Genomic DNA, 24,217 nt, shown 5'->3' with positions numbered 1-24,217 from the left:
GAAAAGTCCTATAAAATATAACCAGAACACAGTAAGATTTGACAATGACTACTCCACTAAAGTGCTGGAACAGAGTAAAAAGGTATGGCCTCTAATAAAAACTCTAAAACAGAATAATATTAAAGCTCAAATAGCATTTCCTGCAAAAATTAAAATAATGCACCTGAGTGAGATGAGAACCTTCAACACTCTGGAAGAAGCTGTGCATTTCATTCAAAACAATAGCATTATAACCATTTCTGAAGATATGGAATGGGCATCCCCATCCCTGAAGAGAACCACTGACAAAAATGGCTGGACTGATGTAAAAAAAAAAAAAGAAACAGAAAACTGAATCCAAAGTACCAACTTCTATGAAATCTCTCAAAGTGTCAACTGCAACCTAACTATTAAAAGCATCTAAATGATCTCACTATGTATTAATACCTTTAATCTCATGCATTTATTCACAACATATCTATACAAGAAAAGGTATGTTTTCTATAACTATTTATACATGTCTTATAATCCTATTAAGTTTATCTTCTTCTCTTTGTTTTAATAAATAAATGTAAAAAATTTCTACTACTTAATATAGCTATTTATTTAATTTAGTAATATCAAAGTTAAATTATTATGTTTTATAACTATGTTTTTCAGCCTACTAGTGTCATGTCTATTATTTAATTAATTAATTTTCCTTTTATTAAAATGCTTATTGTTATTTTCAGTCTGTCTCATACAGTAGCACTTATATCCTTTTTAGACTATATTAATGAAATGTTCCTTGTAGCTATGAAATGTTCCCATTTTTAAATGGAGAAACGCTATTGAGATCTGTCAGTTAAAATTAAAGTAACAAGAAAGTATTTCCTCATTGCTGATGTGAATGAGGATGTTAAGAAAGAGACTTGTTTTGAGTTGCAGTTATTACATGTAGTAAATTGTCTATAATATAAAACTGGAGTTTACCTTGCTTATCATTTAGTAATGGTAGAGTAAATATACATATATGCTTTATCTGATTGGCTTTGATTGTTCCAAACTGCTGTGTGGTTGTCAGTCTAGGTGCGTATAAAACAGTTTTTTTTCTCTATTTTTGTTTTTCATTTTAAATATGCTACCTAAATTTCATTCCATGTTAAAATGTTAGCTCGATTAGTAACTAACATACTGTGATCGGGAACAATATAGAATTATTTGAATTAAGCGAAAATGAATGTCCTGTCTTTGGATGATGCATTAGAGTAATTTATGGAAGCGGTGATCTAACGAACTGCAAATACACACAGACTACACATTAATTTATATTCATTACAGTATTAAAACATCAACTTCCTTCCCTGGCATAAATGACAATTATTGCATACCTATTTATTTTGACCTTTGTTATACTGCCCACAGCCTATTGCATAATATATACATTGCAGTCATTGATAATTAACTGGGGTCTTCGCAATGGCCTTCAACAGTGTGTATGCTTCTGGAGAATATTGCTGTAATCATTGCTATTGGTATTATGGTGAAAAACGTTTTTTTTTTTTGCTTCTTGCCTCAGATGCACTGACAAAGAAAGGTTGTATATCAGGGTTATGCCCTATTTGAAATCTTGTCCGGTCTATAATTGTGTGCTTGCTGCAAGGACTGGGACTATTGTTGCAGCTAGAGGAAAAAATTGTTACTGAAAGTAGGGTTTGGGTTTCTTAGATGGCTGCATTACTGAAATAGTTGTTACTTGGAATGGCTTGACGATTGTTCCTATTTCGGGAAGTTGGCTGACAGTGGAGTGATTTTCTGGGCAGGGTTTGTTGAAGTATCTGGCAATCTCTACTTGTTGGGGATAATTGATGGGATTTCTCTGTGGAATAGAGGCCGGGAACTGTTGTAATTCTGGTGATGTACTGCTTTGCTTTCTGAATTGATAATGAATGGTGCATTTTTTTGTTGGTTGTAGTTGCAGATTATGTGGAATTGATGTACAGTTGTGCCAGGTCAGACTGTCGGTCGAGTGAATTGGTGTTGTATGAGGTCAGATAGTATGCAGAGAGTGGGGTTAAAGGTGCAATGGACATGATGTGAGCTGACCCTGGTGCCTTTGGGTCAGGGGTGGTGTGCTCCTTGCGAGGGAGAGTGTCAGTGTTTTGAGCCTTTTTTTTTCTCTTTCTCTCTCTCTTCCGTTTTCACGGCAGTTGTTTGAGCGGGAAATAAGTGCTTGTAAAGTTTTATAAAAGTCTAGTTAGACTGCAGTTTGCACGAGCTAGGGAAAAAGTTTTCTCCTATCTTTACAATTGCAGAGTAGTTTAATGTTGTCGTAACAACGAGTAGATAAGGTTTTGATTGGCTGTTGGTATACTCATACCCTACAGAAGCACGTTCACAACACACTTTAGGAAACAAGCTAGATTTCCTTTATCTAGTTATACCCCATACAAGAGAATATAAAATTAAATCTGATTGTTGTTTGAACCATATTTTAACAAAACCATTATTAAAGTAAACCAAGCAACTAAAATGATATAAGTACCTGATCAACACATTCATAGAAACTACTATGCTTTACACCACTTAGATAATTTAAACATATGCATTTTTTATTGCCTTTCTAAAGCATTACTATAACTAACTATTAGCTGAAATATAATAAGATTAAGCCTATATTCAGATTATAAGACAATTATACAGTCTCTTTTAAATCTGATGAACAGTTCTTGAAAGCATATGTTTATATATTATAAGATGTGATATTCTTTTTTAATTTATGTTATTGCTTGCAAGCCTTGTGATTAAGGATTAAAGTGTCTGTGTGTTTAAATAAGTGAATTCATATCCAATATGGAAAGTGATGTTGATACAATGAGCTGAATAAGTTAATAATTAGTATAATTCAACTGCATTTGTTTTCTATGTTTAGATGGTAATGATATAGTTAATTCATATTAAACAATGCCTTCTACAACCAAATGTTTTTAAATCACAATAATAGTTGTTTATTAGACTTCTTGATTATTTACAGTATATATGGAGCTCAAAGGAATGGGAAAAGGAAGTTAGAGTGATAGTTCACCAGATGTTTCAATCTGTTGGACTAGGAATGTATTTCATTCCATGGTGGGTAAGGATTAATGAGCTAACTACTTTAACTTTAGTATTTATTTTAGTTTTTAAATTGTTCATTATTTTTACCAAGCCTGACATACTTATTGCGTACCTTAGTGATAACATGCTTCACTGAGATAATTGATTATGTACTAATCAATAATACTTTATTTTTTAAGGAGGGGATGATTTCAGGTAAAGTCAATGACATCTTTAAATATTTCATTAAAATAATTTGATATGGACCTTTCTATATTATCGTTAAACATTAATGGTCTAAATAGCCCAAATAAAAAATCTAATTTATTAAGATATCTAAACTTAAATAGATCACAAATTATTTTTTTTTACAGGAAACACATTTCAAGAGCAATGATAATTTCACATGGAACCCAAGTGAGTTCAAGACCTTAGCATGTTCCATTTTTAAAACAAAGAAGAGGGGGGTAATAATTCTATTAAATCCTGAAATAATACATAAATATATAGTCAATGAGGGCCTTATAGCTATAGTCATTCTGAAGTTTAGTAACAGATTGTGGACACTAGTAAACCTATATTGGTTTCCGGGTATTGGGATGGGGACAGTCAAAAAGCATTTAGATCAAATTACAAGCATATTTAAAGGTAATTTAATAATAGGGGGGGACTTTAATTGTATTACAGATGTGTCTGAAACTACTAATAAAAAATCTCCACGTCTAACAGCTACTGCAAAATTACTAAAAAAATGGACTGAATCCGTAAAATTAAAAGATACCTTTAATATTATAGGTTCATAGGTTCATAGGTAAGTACTAGGCTATCTGCCCAGGAGCATTTATAAGCCTAGCCACAGAGTGATGGCTTCCGCCTACCCATTAGATTAGTAACCTGGGCCTCTGTCTAACAGGGCTCCTGAAGTGATCCAAGGGTAGAACTTACGATTACCCATCCACTCATCAAGATTTCTCTTGAAGAGGGTCAGAGAGGAGCTCTGTCGAATATGGATTGGGATTCTATTCCAGAGTGAGGGGAGTCGCTGGGACAGGAATCTATCCCTCCAGTATGTCCTGTTTATTGTTGTGCATAGATTCAAGTCACTAGAACAAGTGGTTCTGAGGGATCTCGTTTTTTTGAGGTGAAGCATGTCCATTAGTTCAGGGTTTGACATGGCCCTATAGGTCAGGCATAGGAAACCTCTGAGCAGACGGTAAGTGACTGAGAAGAGCTGGAGCTTTTTTAGTCGTGCTTCATAGGGTAATTGTTTAAGGCCCTTAACCCTCTTAGTGAGGTACTTCTGTGGTCTTTCTAGTTTTTGCAGGTGTCTAGTGAGGTACATCCCAAGTGGGCCATTGTGCTCTATTATGGGCCTAATGAGTGAGGAGTAAAGGGGCACAATCACCTCCTTGGATCTGGATGAGAAACCCTTTGTGATCAGGTGTGCCACATAGAAGGATTTCCTGACCATTTTGGCTATGTGGCTCTCAAAGGAGAGCATGCTATCTACTTGGGTACCCAGGTCCCTAATTACTTCTTCTGTACTTAGTGGATTCCCATCTATGTGGTAGTTTGTAGGTACTTTGTTTTTCCCAAATGGGATTACTATGCATTTTTTTGTCATTTAGCTTGAGGCCGTGACTTTGACACCAGGTGTTTGTCTCTGAGAGACCCTTTTGCAGAATGTCTGTGTCAGCCGGAGAGTCAATTATTGCACCCAATTTACAGTCATCTGCGAACTTGGTTAGCCACAGTCCCTCCGTATTTGCCTGTACTTCGGAAAAATATATACCGAACAGGAGAGGTCCCAGGACTGACCCCTGTGGGACTCCGCTTGTGACTGGTTTAGAGTCAGACATGGCGCCTGCCACTCTTACCGTGTGGGTTCTGTCTGAGAGCCAGTTGGCATCCCATCTTGTGACATGGGGGTTGATATTTAAGCTGGTGAGTTTGTCTATGATTCCTGAGTTTGGGATGGTGTCGAATGCCTTGGCGAGGTCCAGATATGCTGTGTGGACCACCTTCACTTTATCTATGGCCTTGGTGACTGTTTCAAAGAAGTCGACCAAGTTCAGGAGGCAAGATCTGCCTTTAACAAAGCCGAACTGGGTGGGGTCCAGTGTCTGGAGGTTCCCAATGTCCCTGTTAATGAGCTCCATGACAATGCATTCCATGGCTTTGCAGACCAAGCTAGTTAAGCTTATAGGGCGATAGTTCCCAGGGTCAGTTGTGGCACTACCTTTGTGGAGTGGTACGACTGTTGCTGTACGCCATTCTTTGGGTACATAGCCTGTAGAGAGGCTGAGTTTGAATAGTGTTTTGAGATGGGGGGTTAGTTCATTTTGAAGCTCGTGTAAGACACAACCTGGGATACCATCTGGTCCCATTGATGCTGTGTTTTTGGCCTTTGCAAGGGCTGTCTTTACTTGTGTTTCTGAGATATCTGGAGCGCCACATTCTTCTGGGATGGGTGCTAGCCCCTTTGGTGGAGAGAGGGGTGAAGTTTGCACTGAACTTGTCAGCCAGGATGTTGGCAATGTCGGTTGGTTCAGTGTATTTATGGCCATTATGCACTAGCTCGGAGCATATCTGAGAGTTTGCCCCTATACTCTTGACATAGTTAAAGAAGGCCTTGTGGTTGTCCTTAGAGTCATTGGCTATTTTTCTTTCGAAGTTGGCCTTGGATGATTTAATGAGGGAGTGCAGTTTTTTACTGATGTTAATCAGAGATGCCTTCTTATTTTGGGATTTTGTTCTATCTTGCAGGAGTTTCCTCCTTCTGTTGTAAAGTTTATTTATGGCCGGGGTCCACCAGACTGGCTTCCTCTTTTTTGAGGAGTTGGTCTTGTTTTTACTTGGGATGGCTCGATCTATGCATTCTTCAAGGTGTTCATAGAATGCGCTTGTAAAGGATTCTGCCGATGGGTCATCATTTTCCATTTGATTGGGAGCTTTGAAACTTCCCACCTCGGTCTTGAGGAGTGTGAAGTTGGCTTTAGAGAAGTTTTTTACCTTGATTTCCTTGACTGGGGGGGGGAGTCGGGATGTGGATGTCCAGTGTGATTAGTTTGTGATCTGATCTTATCAATGACGAGTTTACCTCAGGTGTGGAACATAGGTTCCCCATGTTGGTGATGACCAGGTCCAGTATGTTGTCACCTCTTGTGGGAGTGGTGACCAGCTGTTCCAGGGCGTTTTAGTTTATAAACTCAAGGAAGCATTGGGCTAGGGCGTTTGAGCTTGAGTAGTTTTCCCAGTCAATGTTTGGATAGTTGAAGTCACCCAGTAGCATGGTGTTGGGTAGAATCTTCATACTTTCTAATGTTCACAGGAATGCTGCGTGAGGGTCCTGAGACAAGGTGGGAGATCTGTAGCAAGCTATAAATTTAACAGTCTATTTACCCACTGTCAATTACACTTGGATGGTCTCAGATTCCGTGTGCTGTGCTACTAGCCTGGAGGTGTGGGTGTTCTTGATGAATATGGACACACCCCCTCCTTCTGTGTTTCGGTCCTGGTTTTGGGACCTAAAGGTATGGTAGGAGTTATAGCCTGGTAGTGCTGGGGTGCTCTCTGGAGCCTTGAACCAGGTTTCTGTCACTGCACATACGTCGATTTCTTCCATACTAAGGAGAGCCTCGAGTGCGTGCATTTTGAGGTTTAGACTTCTGGCGTTGAGCAGCATTACCCTCAGGTTTTGTTTATTATTGTTGTTTATGGAGGCGGGTTTATCTTTTGAGCCTTGCCTAAAAAAGGCAGTATTAGGGCGGCAAGAGTCTTAGCCAGTATTCGAAAGCCCAGGGGCGACAGGTGCAAACTGTCTCTGGTGAAGCAACGTGGCTTGTCAAGCATGTCATCCCAGGCTGACAAGTACTGGATCCCCTTTGAATGACACCAGTAGTTTAGCCAATTGTGGAAACTGATCATTTTTTCTTCATATGCTGGCATACTTTTGGGTGAGGGCAGGATGCTACTCAGAGTCAGAGTCATACCAGCCTGGGCTACATGGTCAGAGAGCTCCTCAATGTCTCTTTTCATGTAGTCCAGGGAGGTACGTCTCAGGTCATTTACGCCAACATATACAATGACCGAGTCATATCTGTACTTGTTGTGGAGTGACCTGAGTGCATGTGTTATGTGGCGGATTCTGGCACCCAACAGGCAGCTTACAGTAACCTTCTCCTTGTTCAGTCTAGTGAGTGGGATGTCTGTGTGCCTGATGATAGAATCACCAATTACTAGTGTGTTAGGTGTGTTATTTAGCCTTAGGGGCTGTTTTTGCTTGGCACACTGACGTTGTGACGTATGTGTTACCTGGTTTCTGTTGTGGGGTGGGGGTTGCTTGGGTGTATGCTTAGGAGGTCTCTGTTGTTTAGGCAGGTTCTTATTTAGAGCCTCCGAGTATGTTTTTGCATGTTTCTGAGAGTTGTTTGCTGGTGCAGCTATGGCTGGTCTATGTGAGTCTGGTAATGTGATGCTAGTGTTGCCCTTTTCCTTGTGACTGGATGATCCTGTCGTGGGTTGAGAGAGCTTAGCCTCCAGCTTGGCTGTGTAGCTGCATCTTTCACATATGTTTGTGTTAGTTGGGAGGAGGAGGGGATTGTCTGTGTGCATGAGGCAATTGTAACATTGCCTCAGGATGCCCAGATTCACCAGCTGGACAGGAGAGTACACCAGAAGCTGTCCCTTGAGCATGCCTGAATAGATGGTTGGGACTGTATTGCTGATTGGATGAGTAAAGAGCCTTATACTTCCTGAGTATAGGGCTGAAGTGCCAGCTGTAAGCTAGTGCTAGTTTTAATGAGTTTTAGTAAGTGCCGGTATTAAATAGCCTTATTTCTAGTGCTGGGTTGAAGTGTATCACATTTCAAGGGAAAAACTGAAGTGCAGACTTTGTGGAGCCTGGAATAGTTTAACCGCAGCTAAACAGCACTGCGTGGGTGTGCAAAACCGCACTAAGCGGTTTTTTATACCAGGGAGATCAAAAGGATAGAAATTAGCCCAAAATGGCCAATGAGCTACAAGTTGCTGGGCTGGGACCACTCCTACAGGGACAGATAGGCTGCTCAGAGTTCCCTCTCTCACAGTGAACAAGGAAGCCACCTAATTATCCAAGTATGATATGGGCAACACAGGAACCTTTACCACAGTCCTGGATTCAGCAAAGCCTGAAAACTGGACTAGACTAGTTTAGAAAGGTGAGAAAACAAGGATTTTTTTTTTTTTTTTCAGAAACAGAAATGCAGAGGTACTAAACAAGGATGCCCTATGTCACCCATTTTATTTGCATTAGCTATAGAACTGTTGGCAATATTAATACAAAACAATCCAAAGATAAAAGGAATAAATATATTTGGTCAATATAACTCCAAGATCATGCTCTTTGCTGACGACATACTTCTGACACTATTGAATTCAAAAGAAACATTAGTTGAATTAGAAAATCTGATAAAGAAATTTCATAAGATCTCAGGACTCCGATTTAATAAACAAAAGTCTAAATACTTATTATTAAATAAAAAAAAAGATTTTCAAATAGATAAGAATCATATCATAGGAGAACATGTCTCAACAATAAAATACTTAGGGATAGACTTGCGTGAAAATATTCAAGATATATCGAATATTAATTATAGAAGGATCATAGCTACAATAGACTCTCTAGTGGGTAAATATAATAAGTTATTTATAGTTTTTGAAGATAGATTACAGTTAATTAAAATGATTCTTCTCCCTAAAATTTTGTATGTTGTACAAGCCACTTTGTTAATTCCTGAGAAAACTCACCTTAAGAAAATAACATCAATATTGCTAAGATTTCTGTGGTTTCCTAAAAGAAACAGAATTGCATATACCCATCATATCAGACAATGGGACCAGGGAGGAATACATTTCCCAGATATTGAATCTTATATAAGAACAACTTTACTTAAAACTGTGGTTGAATGGATCAATCAGAATTATATGTCTAATTAGAAATTGTTACATGGAACTATAATAATAAATGAAAATAATTTACTTAAAAATTCTACTTTTCTAGACAAGGACAATATATTATGGTACTCACTGGCCTTAAATTATTAATACAATATAACTAAACTAACTAGGACAAATTTAATAAATCATTTATTTGACTATTTTAGGAAATTTATAAACATGAATATGGATTTAAAGCTTTGGTTTGCAACATTAATTCCCTTCAGCATTACTAAAAACTTTCCAGATAGAATTCATAGAGATATATTCCTCTCTTGGGAACAGAAAAATCTAATCTGTTGGTTACATTGTCTAAAAAATCAGCAAGTATGGGATTTATAATATATGATGTCGACTTACAAAGTGAATTCTCATGAATGGTTAATGCTTTAGAATATATTGACGTACTCCAAGGATCTATGTAGGATAATAAATAATTCTTCTTTTTCAAATACACCAAATTTTATATCCAGACTATTTAAAATTTTATATAATAATAAGAAATTGGAAAATGGTACTTCATATTTATATAATCTAATAAAAAATTACAAAACACAACCTAAACCAGCATATTGGCAATATATTACTAAAGGATATATGATTCAGTTAACCTCAGAAAATAAATCTAATTTACTTCTTTCGGTAAAATTAACTTCTTGTTCTCATTATTGGAGAATATTTACCTGGAAATTCCTTCATAGATCCTTTTTAACCCCTGATAAAGTTTTGGAAATCAATCCTTTTAATGATGGGTTATGCTGGAGATGTCAACAGTATAATAAAGCTGATTGGTCTCACATTTTCTATGATTGTATAAAAATTAAACCCTTTTGGGAAAGTATTAACAATTTCTTGCAGGCAATTTATACAGATAATTTTGTCATGACCAAGGCTTTGTTATTACTGAATATAACTAATAATGCTTATTCTTCAAATAAGACTGACCTTCATTTACTTTGGACTATACTAGCTATAGCTAGGAAATGCATAACAAAGAGATGGAATTCTACCACAGCTCCTAGCAAAGAAGATTTCATATGTCTATTGAAGAGGACAGCCTTAATAGAAATAAAAAACAAAGAATTAAGACTGTTTCCTAGGCCATTATCTAAAAACCCTTGGAAAAAAGTTCTTACTTTGATTGATACTTTGCAAATGGATCTAACCCTCCTCATGAAGCAAGTACTATTTAACTTTCATTAAACTATATCTGTGTAATTTGTTATCACACAAGTTTTAAAATGTCAGGCTAAATGTAAATTTGTATATAGTTAATAATTATCTAACTTGATTTTAAACCGTGATAAGTTTTCATTTATTGTTTATGGAAAATTTAAAATAAAAATCATCTGAGTTAAAAAAAAAAAAAAACCAACCAACCGGTAAGCACTTTCATTCACAAAGAACTTCTTCAGACTTGAAGAAGTTCTTTGTGAATGAAAGCGCATATCTGAAAATAACTTACAACCAATGCTATTCCATGGTTACTTCATTGCACAACTGTTTTATTTTTATAAGCTGCAATGTCACAACATGTATAAATAAAGTTTGCATACCCTGGACTAGAACCCAGAACCATCTGCATTTCAGTCCAGCACTCTACACATGTCACCACAGGATTTGTTACATGTAGTCCATATTTTACTATTCATTGTTAATTGATGGTATGCACATAGCGCGGCCCCGCTGACTAGGTTTGCATGATGCCCAGCAGTGCAGAGCAATAACAATTGAAAGCATTCAGTTTCCATTTTTGGATGGCTGGGTCATGTCTGATACATAGGTAGCCCAGTTGCGCAAGCGAGGTAAGCATTGCCAAATTCCGCTGTGCATTGAGCAAACATGGCATAAAAAAATTAGGAAGAAAATCAAACTATATAGATATAACTAGTTCTGGCAGTTTTTCCAGGGTTTTGGCTGGTATTTTTGCAGTGTTCCTCATAAAATTTGTGGTTTTGTAATAATTATTCAGGATGGATGGCATTAATTAATGACAGATGTTTTTGTTTAGGACTTCATATTCTTCAGAAGAAGATTTATTTTGTCAAGTTCCTAAGTTTATAGGAGCAAGATACCACTATTTACCGGCATTTGCCCCACTGTATTTAGTGGCTTTGTACAGATTTCTTTTTCTAAGAGTTTGGGAGATATAGTGGGGGCGGGCCGTTGCTGCTCTCCTGTACACGGATTCATTATCCATGTTGTTCTATGAGGTTTCCTGGCCAACAGTACTGGTGCGCTCAGTGAAACCTCACTTAGGTGCACCGTGCAACATTAATATACACTGCATGTTGCTGAGAATACATCATGGCTGTGTATGCTGATACACATAGAGCCTACATGGAATTTATTCAATCCTGATGTCTGTGACATATTTGTTTGTATCTTGTAAAACATTAAAGATTTTACTAACATAATCAGTTCTGTCTGCTAACACCATTCCCCACCCTTGTCGGGTTTCATCACCCTAATTTGATTATTATTTCATAAAGATTTTTAATTTCTTTTATTCTTCCCTGTCTAAATTCCAGTAAAATAAGTTCTTGAACTTCTTTAGTTCATACAGATCTCTTTCACAACATTTTTCAAAAGTAACTATTGTGATTTTCAAAGGTGGATTAAAAATACTTTTCTTCATACATATGATATTCCCAGAGTTATTCCCTAAATTTTGCTCACAAGACTGTATTGAGAGATTCATTTTTTTAAGTAAATAGTTTAAATTCAAATATTAGGTCCAAAATGTCCAAAGACCTATTAGGAACAAATGTAAAGCCTTTACTGAAAAGTGAAAAGTGTCCAACTGTAATTTCTACATTACTATAATTAAATGTATTAAAACATCAGTAGCTGAGCACCTTCCCTTTTCCTGTTATTTTAATTTCTGCCTGTGTATCTACTCATAAAAGTAGCCATTGTTCACTTAGTTGTATTTTCTTTTTGACCCCCCACTCCCCCTGTGTCTTTAACCCCCACCCCATTTGGTCCAACTGATTTGGGGTGGACCTCGTAACAAAGGTTTGCTTGATAGTCTTTAGATATTCTTTCTGCTCTGCAGGGTAGGGGTGGGAACTCCTCAGTATTATTTTCATCTTCCTCAAGGGGGATGGATGTGTGGCCTGTTCAAAGTACTTCACCTACTTGTTTTATTTGGATTGTCTTGTCCACATCCAATTGGACATTTTTAGGTAAAGGGTATGCTCTCTTGCTGATATAATCATTACAATTTCATATCAATTTTTTTCTTTTTCCTTTCTATAACTAATTTACATTTTTCATCAGTTCTAGGAAAAAATTGATTATACTTTTCCTTATTATAGTCAAATAACAAATCATCAAGTATAGTGTTATTTAACTTAGTAATTTCATCATATAAAACATTAATCTGTGCAGTATTTAACTTAAGAAACCTCATCAACTCAAAACCACATTGGTCAAACATAGAAGTGAGTTCATTGTGTTTCTCACAATGACATCCTTGGACCTGGAAGCAGTCCTTTTGGTAATGAGCTGCTCATTATAGAAGGATTTCCTCACCACAGTGGACAAATGTCAATCGAACATTAGGTCACTGTCAACATAAGTTCCTAGCAGCTTGCTAATGGGACTGAGTCAAAATACTCCCTGTCAAGTTCTCCAGTAAAACTATCATAAAAATGGATCTGATTTGAATGATTAATTCTTCTATCTGTGACCTCCTTTGGTTGTTGCCCTTGAGATTGCTGTATTCTAGGAAATCTGTAACCTTTCAGGGTTCTCTTCATGGCTTTCCTGCCCATTGTTGTTAGGCTATTGGGCCTATAGTTCCACAGATTTTTCCTGCTCCCGTTCTTGAACAAGGGTACCACACTTTGTTTTTCTTCAGTCATCAAATAGTTCTTGATACTTGCCCATGATCTGTTGAAGATCACTAGAAGAGGATTTGCCAGCATACTGGATAGATTTCTGAGACATATGGGTGGTAGCCCATCTAGACACTATACTTTTTCTTCCACAGGATTCTCAGTTCTCTCTTAGTCTCCTACATTTTAACCTGTTCACTACTCAACCCACTCTACTCTATGCCTTAACATGGCAGCTTCTTGCATTTTTTCATGAAAACTGAAGTGAACTATTTATGCAGTACCTCTGCTTTTTCTCATTCTTTTGTCATTTCCCCGATACCTTTGCTCAGTCTAGCTAGGCCTTTTCCTCCCTTCCTCCTTCTGCTGTACACCTAAAAGCTTTGTTTGCCTTCTGTGTATTCCACTTCAGCTTACACCCTTGCTGCTTTCATCCCTTCTGCTTACCTTCCTGTATTTTTCCTCTTCCACCTAACTATCCTTCCCTTCCACTGCTTATATGCCCTGTCCTTTTCTTTTATCATTGGGCTCACATTCCCATGCTTATTGTCCTTTTTTCTCCTTTAGTTTTTTTCTATTTATTTCTAAAACTTTTGTCTTTTGCTCTGAGTATTCCATCCCTGACACATTCCCATAGTGTTTTAACTCTCTGTTTGCTCTTATTCTCTAATGTAATTCCGTGCCAGTATCATTTTCCATGTATCTTTAGGCTTCCTCACCTCACCTCTAATCTGTTCATTTGGATGGCCGACCGGGAAATGTCCAAAAGCAGTGCAGAAAAGTATCATTTGTCCAAACGCAATATGTGCGAAATGCACAATACCCCCCCCTTTTTGACCCATGGTAGCGCTTGTTTAGGTGGTAGAGCGGTTGGAAATGTCACATTCGGTGTTTTTCCGACATTCCGACTGTTCACCACTATGAAATTCAACATTCCATTTCGGAAAATATATGTTTCTTTGTGTAAATGAATGTATACTATATATATATATATATATATATATATATATGTATATATATATATATATATATATATATATATATATATATATATATTTATTTATATAAAATGTTATGTGTAATAAGCAGAACATATAAAGTTGTAAATACAGTTTTAAGAAACACATACAAGTGCATTGTATGTATACAGTTTAAAACAAATCACTGTAATCACAGGAAAATCCACTATGTGCAGCATATAATATTAATACATTCATAGTAGAAAAAAAACATGAACAACTTTGCAATCATAAAATACTTAAAAAAAAAAAAAAAAAAAAAAAGAAAAAAAAAAAAGGCCAGTGACTTTAACAGTAGCACTGCTCCTAGTGTAATGTCCCACATGACTGCTGTAAGTCACTGCTAGTCTTAAAAGTGATTTTTTCTTCCACCTTATAAGTGAGATTGGTAACAAGTCTCTGTCAAAATATCTCCTCTTCATCTTTGACTAGAAAAATGACCAAGAACAAAAAGCCAGAAGTAATAATGCTGGCAGTTTTAGTTCAGATTGCTTGTGGAGCAATGGCCCATTCATCTACCTTAAGCATTCATGCATTCATGCGGAAGAAGAGGAAGTGGTCTTTAACAAAGGTTTTGATGAAATGTGAGAAAATTAATACTAGACTTTAAGTGAATATTGAGTACAGCAGTAAGCATCTGAGGGAAATTGAAGAAACTCTAATGAACCCTCAGACACATCACAAGCAGTGATATATAAGAATGGCCTCTTGAAAGCTTCAACAAAAGCACTGCATCAGAAGGAAGAATTTGCATATGTAGGTATTGTTGAGATGGTAAAATGCAGAGATTGAAATGGAATTTGTTAAGGTACAGTCATTATGCTATGTGAAACATCTTCCCTGAATGACAAGCTGTTAGCTAAAGTCTGGGAGTTGAGCAAGCAGTTAAACTACAGGGGTGGCAGTGTCTTTGTGGATCTTGACTATTCTGTGGTACCTGGAACCTGGAAAGAAACAAGCCCAGTATAAGCAAGTAATGAAGGCCTGTATGCAGGAAGCCATCCTTTCTAAATTGTTCTACATGGCTATCGTGAAGATTTTCCATCCAATATGGATGCAGTTGACAGTTGATTCTGAGGAAGCCTTAAGGGTCATTCAAAGCATTCTGAGGAGTCAAAGGGGACTAAAGGAGTAGCTCAAGCTAAAATTTCAAGAAGACACAAGGTTCTTCCAATAGATGAGTAACAGGTATCAAATTTGAAAAAGAGGTCCTAGAATTAAGTCATTTCCATTGTTTAAGTAGTTGGCTGTTTAGGGCTACCAGAAGGTGTAAGACTAGGGTTACGAATTAAAGTTGTATTCTTGAGGCACCGATTTACAACTTACCCTTTTGACTGATTGATAGTAATTATTATGTGGTATTAGGGTAGAGAGTCTTCTCTAATTATTTAAACGAGTGAGGAGCGGGAGCTAATGGGTCCTAAACTATTAAATCCTGGAAGTAAATGGGGTGCTTTATCTATGAAAGTGGTATAGAGAAGTGCTGTAATATGATTCTGCCTTGAAGAGCTCCTGTGGCGTCAGCTGATGAAATGGTCAAGTGTTGATACTTTGTTTAGAAGATTTACTAATATTTATTAAGATTTTGAAGAGGATTCTCTACATGTCCATCTGTTACACAGAAATCTGGGAGAATTTTCTTAAATAAGATAGTTGTGCCTGAAGGTTCAAGTTTTTGTAACCTGTAAACTTGGGGGAAAATATTTTTCTAGTCATGCAGTCATATTGGACTGCCTTGTTGAAAAAAAAAGAGAGTGTTTGGTTTTTTTTTTGGGAATTAACCTGATGTAAAGGGAATAGTATTTAACACATCTTAAACACCTCCTCTTTTTTTAATTTCATTTCACATTCTCTCTGCCTTGACTGATGTGGTCCTGAGGGGCTGAGGAAGATAATTTAATTAATTCTACATATTTTGTATAGCTGAGCTGCAAGAAGGCCTGGCAGAAAGGTACAACAGTTCCGGGCATTTGTTTCTTCTTCATTATTGTTTCCTGCTAAATCAAGCTGGACAAAGAAATAATTGGCTGTGTTTGATTGTACCTTTGTTACATTATTGTTGGAGTTGGTATTTTGCATGGGGTCTGCACTTCAAATGTACATAATCTGGTCTGTGATTTAGTACTGTGGAAACAGTGGGAACTGTGGGACAAATGGCAATGCTTTACTTTAAGGGGAGCCTTTCATATTCCTACCACAATTAAAAGCATGCTAAACAGAGTGTGACAACGAGCATAGACATTAGAGTCAGTGGAGAATATTATAGCAATAACCCACGCCTGGGTGTGGGTAATGCTGGATTTACCCACGGTTGGCGTGGTTTGGTCCCGGGGGCGAAGCCCGAGGGACCAAACAAAGACAACCGTGGGTAAATCCAGCATTACCCACACCCAGAAGTGGGTTATTGCTATTATACAATGACATTATTTAAGAAAAGAAATAATTACTTTTCTTAAATAATGGCATTGTATAATGCCTCTTTGCTGCCCTTCCGCAGCTGTCTGGTATTCCGCTGCAGTTCTGATGTACTGCGCATGCCTACGCAGTACATCAGAGCTGTGGGCAAAAGCAACAGAGAACGCAAGATCTCCGTTGCTTTTTACTGTTTCGCTATGTTAAATGGGTTTAACATAGCGAGACAGCTTTAAAATAAGCAACAGAGATCTCCGTTACTTATTTTAAAGCTGTCTCACTATGTTAAACCCATTTAATATAGCGAGACAGGTTTAAAAGCAACGGAGATCGCAAGATCTCCGTTGCTTTTTATACACTGTGTCGCTATGTTAAAGGAGTTTAGCATAGCGAGACAGCTTTAAAAAAAGCAACGGAGATCTGCGTTGCTTTTTTTAAACCTGTATCGCTATGTTAAACTATTTTAACATAGCGAGACAGTGTTTTATACTAACGGAAAAAGTCCGGGCGACCGGACCTTTTTCCGTTAGTATATTGAGGGATTTACAATGGGCACGCTGGTTGGGCTGGCCAATCAGCGTGCACGTTTTAGAGGAGGAATTGTATAATTCTTCTCAGTCCCTGTGCCATGCATTCTGCATCACAGAGAGGATCATAACCACATGCCTTCCAGATTCCTAGGGGAGTGCATAACACTAGAAAGGGTGCTGCATGACTATGATTACAAGACTCACAGATAAACTGTAACAGAGTACTAGAATGTTGTTCTTTGTAAAATCTGAAAAGAAGATCATTGATATAGTTATAGAGATTTCTGCAGTCCTCTGAAACATATGCAGCTCAGGCATTGACCATTCACTAAGTATTTTTATGTGGCATTTTTACTGTATCTGTGAATGAGATGTGATATAAGATGGGTTGTGACTTGTGGGTATATAAAAATTGTTGGAGAACATAACTAAAACTATGCTGCAGCACAGATTTTTGGGGTTGTCTGCTAATGGGCTCATGACTGTGAGAGCTGGTGAGCAACTTAATGTGGCCAGTTGTGCAAAACTTGTTGCTTATGGAGGTGAAGAAAGTCATACTGAAGGCTCAGTAGTGCTTTCATGTTATTTGGCTAGGAACTGCTACAGCTTACTATTCTATGTAGTCCGAAGACCTGTACAGTCATTGTTGGGCCTCAGAGACAGTTTGAGAATGAATCTGCTTTCCTTTACCAAAGAAGTTCATCATATAAGCACATGTCTCATTTCCAGTTTTAGTGAAGCTATTTTCTCAGAGTATGCTGATGTTTTCGATGACAAGTTAGGCAAACTTTCAGTTGTGTATTCTATGAAGTTAGACCCAGAGATCAGTCCAGTGGTCAGACCAGCAAGAAAAGTTCCGATAGCTGTGTAGATTAAAGTCAAAGCTCATTTGGATAAAATGGTGCAGCAAGGTGTAATTTGTCCTGTTACAGAACCAACTGAATGGGTGTCATCTATGGTAGCAGCTCACAAAAAAGGCTCAGATGAAATCAGAATATGTACTGACCCAAGAGATTTGAACAAAGCATTGAAGAGACCGCATCATCCAATGCTTAGAGTTGAAGAGGTCGCAGCTCTAATATTAAATGCCACTGTTTTTTCCATCTTGGATGCAAAAAGTTCGTTTTGGCAAGTGATGCTTGCAAATCCTCATTACTAATCATTTTTGGTACCCTGTTTGGCAGATACAGATTCCTAAGGATGCCATTTGGAATAAATTTTGCAAGTGAAGTCTTCCAGCATGCAATGGAGCAAATTTGTTCGGGTTATCCTTGTGCCATAATAGCAGATGATTTATTGCTTGGAAGCAATGGTGAAGCAGCGCATAACAGAAATGTAAAGAGAGTTCTAGACAGAGCACATGAAGTAAACTTGAAGCTCAATCCTCTGAAGTGCAAATTCAGACTACCAGAAGTTACATATGTAGGCCATTTATTTACCAGCACTGGCTTGAGACCAGACTCGACCAAGCAAGCAGCTATTCTTGAGATGTCAGCATCAGATAATATTCAAACTCTGCAGCATTTCCTTGGCATGGCCAACTATTTAGGCAAGTTTATACCAGACTTCAGTGAATTGACACCATCATTAAGAGAGTTTATGTGCAAAAATGTTGTATGGTCATGGCTGGAACAGCATCAGAAGGCAATTAAAGACCTTAAGCAGAAAATTGCCACCCCAACTACATTGAGATACTGTGATGTGAACAAACCAGTCACTCTTTCATGTGATGCTTCAAAATTTGGTCTTGGTATGCATCTAGAACAGTTATCCAAACTGAAATGCAGTATGCTCAAATTGAGAAAAAACTTTTGGCAAAAGTATTTGCATGTTCTAAATTTCATGATTATATTTATGGTCAAGCTATTCAAATTGAAACTGACCACCAACCTGTAATTACTATTCTAAAGAAGCCTATGCATTCAGCTCCAGTGAGATTACAAAGAATGATGCTCAAATTGAAAAAAGTACAACTTCAAAATGGTCTATACAAAAGGTAAACTACTCCCTCTGACTGATACCTTATCCAGATCGCCCAGAAATATGACAGAACAGCTTGATGCAGAGAATTTTGACTTTGCCGTGATGGCAGTGCATAATATTTCTACCACTAGGCTTGATGAGTTGAGAGATCACACAAAGACTGATCCAATTTTGCAAAAGCTCAATCACTACATTAATGTTGCATGGCTGTCAAAGCAATTTAGTGTACCACCTGAAGTGCAAACCTCTTTTCTTTACACAGATGAAATGTTGATGGAAGAGGGCATTATTTTCAAAGGTCCTAAAATTGTTGTTCCTGCTTCCTTACAACAAGAATATATCCAGATTTTGCATTGTGGTTACCCAGGTTCTGCATCCACTAAGAGAAGAGTAAGAGAAGTGGCATTTTGGCCTTCATTACTAAAAGACATTGATAAAGTATTTTCTTCCTGTTCAGTATGCAATAGTACTAGACCGCATTTGCAAAGAGAACCACTTCAGCTAAGTCAAGTTCCTGAACTACCTTGGTCAGCAGTAGCCATTGATATCTTTGAGTGGAGCAATCAACATTACTTGGTATTGGTAGACTATTAATCGAATAGGTTTGAGATTGACTTACTACATAACCTACCATCCACTACTGTCATTACTAAGTTGAAACGTCACCTCTCAGTCCATGGTAGTCAACACAAAGTTATTTCTGACAATGGTACTCAATTTACTAGTCAGTTGTTTCAGAAATTTGCAATGGAATGGGACTTTGTACATGTCACTAGCAGTCCTGAATATCCACAGGCAAATGGACTAACTGAATGTGCAGTGCAGAGTGCAAACCAATTACTTGAAAGGTCAAAGTGTGTCAATACTGACGTCTTTTTGAATTTACTTAATCTCAGAAAAATACCCTGTGACGATATCCTTGTCTCACCTGCTCAAAGACGTCTATCCAGGCAAACCAGAACAACACTTCCTATTAGTTCCAGTTTATTGAGGACTAATGCTAAGAACAACAAAACCATCAAGGCTCAATTAGTCAAGAAGCGTTCTATCCAGAAGTCCAGTTATGATAAATCGAGCAGATTTCTTTGTCCATTGAGGGAAGGGGAGACAGTGAGGATACAAACGGCGAAAAGTTTCAACTGGATTGTTCAAATTACAGGCATATGTGCCGAGCTGAGATCCTACATTGTAGAATCTGAGGGTGTGGAGTACAGAAGTAATCACAGGCATCTTCTTTCTATACCAGAATCATCATCGCAGCTTTGTTCCTGTGATACAGACTCTAGATTTCAGAGCGAACCAGACGTTCTTCCTATCTCAGAGTGAGTTTCAACCTCTACTTCCATTCGTGAAGATGTTCCAAATACTTCCAAGGTTGAACATTCTGTAGAGACAGCTGTTGTTTCTTTCAGCTTTTTCCCGGTTAGGGGTCGCCACAGCGGATCTCCGGTCTGCTAATGATTGGTAGTTGATTTTTACGTGCCGAGTTACCAGCCCTGATGCACAACCTTCAACGAAGGTACGCCCATTCACGCATGTCTCCATGCAGAAGACGCTCTAGCTGAGAATTGAACCGGACTGCGTCTTACTGTGAGGTGACAATGCTACCACAGCACCACGCCAGTTGCTAAATCCAATTTCCATTTTTATGTCACATGATATGGTTCAGGCTCAGGGTGAAATATGCAGCAACATAGACATAACTGTATATATACCTACTCTTGTATAATTGCATGACAAAGAACTACTTGTAATATCTGCATGCCAAAAAGATTCATAACGTTGCATGATCTGTTTCTCAAAGAGGGAGGATGTAGATCAGAGTGTATATGCTGTGTCTTTAAGAAGCATATCAAGGACTAAACGTGCACGTATAAATACCAGGCATGTGCTTCCCAGTGCCATTTTGAGAGTACAACCAGAGATAATCACCATGAACAAAAGGCCAGTGAATACAAAATGAATATTTTATTGTAAAATCTGCACAGAATTCTCTAGCCTCTCAGCTATTATAGCCTTTAACAGAGTATATCATGTATGATTGCAGTAGTTAGTTTATATATAAGTTTATTAAGTTAAAGTCAGTAAACGTCTGTCGTAATGTGTTTGTATATAATAAAGGTTCTTGAACAGAACCCACAAAGAATCTTCTATTGTGCCCAAATCAGGAGAGAAACAGGTCCAGTGTTTGGAGGTTTCCTATGTCATTATTTATCAGGTTTATGATTATTCTTTCCATGGTCTTACATAAAAGACTAGTCAAACTTATAGGTGTCAGATGATTTGTACAGAGGAATGACTATTGGTGTCCTCCACTCTATCTGGACAAAGCCAGTCCAGAGGCTGCTGTCAAATAGACATCCCAATGGACCTGACAGATCCTGATTCAAGCTGTTTAATAGGCAACCTGGTATATCATTAGGCCCGATCAACCAAGAAAATAAACTGTTAAAACAATTGTGGAAATCCAATTGTACTACTACAAACAATCCAAAAAAAACAGGAATGTCCCTCTGGAATGAAAAGTTCCAACTTTTTAATGAATGATAAAATAATAAAAAACAATGAAAGTACAAGCGCTTTTATCTCCTGCCAGGAGACAATTTACTCACAGTTTATTCAAGCTTAAATACCCTTTTCATATTCAATTAACATCCTTAATTATTCAATTGGCCTAAATACAAGTGTGTTTAGTCAAAGACACTCTTACCCAAAACCTTCATCAAATGCATGACACATCATCCAAATAATTCATATTATGTTTTAAAAGATCAGAAAACACTTTTTCATATATATAAAAAATGTTGTATTTAAAAACACGTTTATGGAAATTCTTTTTATAAGCTTTTAAAAATAGATATTATACATAAAAAATAAATACATTGTGCTTATAAAATATATATATATATATATATATATATATATATATATATATATATATATATATATATATATATATATATACACACACACACACACACATATATATATATATATATATATATATATATATATATATATATACATATATGTGTTTCTAAAGGAAAACACAGGGCACCCTTACTGTCAAGTGGCATGTACCCGACCCCCTAAACAAAAATATCATCTGCTACCAGGTGTATATCACCATGATATTTCACCACCTGTTTCCTAATACTTATATAATAGCAGCCCCTTTTCCTTTTAGGGGTTTTATTACTCCTAATAGTGTACTTCCCTGCATGTCTGCAAATACACCCTCCCTAATTGTGTCACTCAGGTTGCCTTACAAAATCAATTCAGCCCTTTCTTTTAAAACTGACCCTATTGATATATGGTCATTCAGTTCTGGGGGATTTGTTGCATTGCACCTCAGTTGCCAAGTTAGTTCTTTTTTCAATAAATCCATTTCATTAGGCATATCATTAGGCCCTACTGAAGCCATAATTTTAGCTTTGAAGAACGCAGGGGCAACCTGTTCCTTAGTGATAATTGGCAGGGAGTGGTGGAGGGTATTTCTTGGGGGAGAATTACGAGTGATGGGGAGGTGAAATCTGAGCTGAATTTATCAGCCAGCAGATTTGCTCTATCTTCTGGCTGAATATAGGTGATGCCTTCCATAACTAATTGCACACATTATTGGGTGTTGCCATTAAGATTATGGACATAACTGAAAAATGTCTTATGGTTATCCTTAACTTTGTAGGCTATTTTTGCCTCAAAGTCTCCTTTCAGAGTCTTTACTAGTTCTCTTACTTGCTTGTTTAGAATAATGAGGGACTTTCTGTTCTGATGTGTGCATTCCCTCTTAGTTCTCAACAGGATTTTCTTTCTTTTGTTGTACAACCTATTAATACAAGAGGTCTTCCAGTGTTGCCTGTTATTGTAGCTTGACCTGGGCTTATTTCTGTCCAGTACTCCCGTTTCTATGCAGCTGTTTATATGGTCATACAGGCCTTTTGCATATAGCTTTGCATAGGCTTATGTGTTTTCTGGGTTTGAGGGTACTTGGAAACTAGCTAGTTTGCCTTAGAATCTTATTTTACCTTTATTTCAAGGGAGACCGCTTTGTGATCTGATCTTAAACATGAAGACATCACATATGGTGGTGCAGTACATGCTCTTATTTGTACCAGATCTAAGATATTAGTACCCGTGGTGGGGGTGCAGACTAGCTGCTCCAGAACATTTGAGTTTACAAAGTTGAGAAATCTTTGAGTTTGCATGTTCATGGCCATGTATGCCTCCCAGTTAATGGAGGATTAGTTAAAATCACCCATGAGAATGGTATTGGGCTGGATGGTGAGTGATTCTGCTAAGTTTGGGTATGATGTATGGGTTTCTAATTCATAGTGGGAGACCTGTAGCTAGCAAGAATATAGTAATGAATTTTTCCCATGGTTAGTTGAACTCATAGTAGCTCAAGCATGTCATATTATCTGGCCAGCTTTGAGGTGTACTTATTCTTTATGTAGATAGACACACCTTTGCCTTTTGCTCTTTCTTGTACAGTGGATAGTCAGAATGTATGAAATGTATTATAGCCATGCACAGCCAGAGTGCTTTCTGTGTCTTTGAACCATGTTTCAGTAACTGCACAGGCATCGGAATTCTCCAGGTAAGGAGTGCTTTAGGGGGTGCAATTTCTTGTTGAGACTCTTAGCACTGAGCAGTAACACCTTTAGCTTGTCATGAATAGCTGTTGCTATGTTGGAAGGTTTGTCTGTTTGGCAATGCCTAAAAAAAGGCAGTATAGGGGTGGATAATGTTTTGGACAATATCCGAAAGCCTAGTGGTAACAGATTTAGACCATCCCTGGCAAAGCAGCATGGCCTGTCAACCATGTCCTACCAGGCTGATAAGTATTGGACCCATTTAGATTGACACCAGTAGTTAAGCCAATTGTTAAAGTTGATCATTTTCTGTTGGTATTATGGTATCATCCTTGGAGATGGTAGAATGCTGCTCACTGCTAGTCTCATACCTGCTTGTGACACATATTCTGAGAGCTCATTCATGTGTCTCTTGATATAGTTCAAGTAGGTACATCGCACAATATACTTGCCCACATAGACTTTGACAGAGTCATACTGGTACTTGGGTGTAAATTACCTGAGTGCTTGCATAATCTGGTGGATCCTGGCCCCTGACAGGCAACTAACTGTAACCTTCTCCTTTTCTAGCCTGGTAAGTTGGACATCAGTGTGTCTCACAATGGAGTATATTTTGACCAGAATATTGGGTTGTGAGGTGTTTTGCCTTATGGACTTGGTAGCTGAGACACATTGAAATGTAGCTTTATGGGTTGGGAATGGGAACTGTTTTTGTGCCTATGGAGTTTCTGAGGACTGCACCTGAGACTGAGGGGCCTTTGAGGTTTGGGTAAGTCACATGTGAGCACTTCTGCATATGTGGGTCTGTG

The sequence above is a fragment of the Protopterus annectens genome, chromosome 4.part0, assembly GCF_019279795.1.
Source record: "Protopterus annectens isolate FY-2018-M chromosome 4.part0, PAN1.0, whole genome shotgun sequence".
Taxonomy (NCBI): domain Eukaryota; kingdom Metazoa; phylum Chordata; order Ceratodontiformes; family Protopteridae; genus Protopterus; species Protopterus annectens.
The sequence above is the reverse complement of the archived record's forward strand: the minus strand, read 5'-3'. Positions refer to the sequence as shown.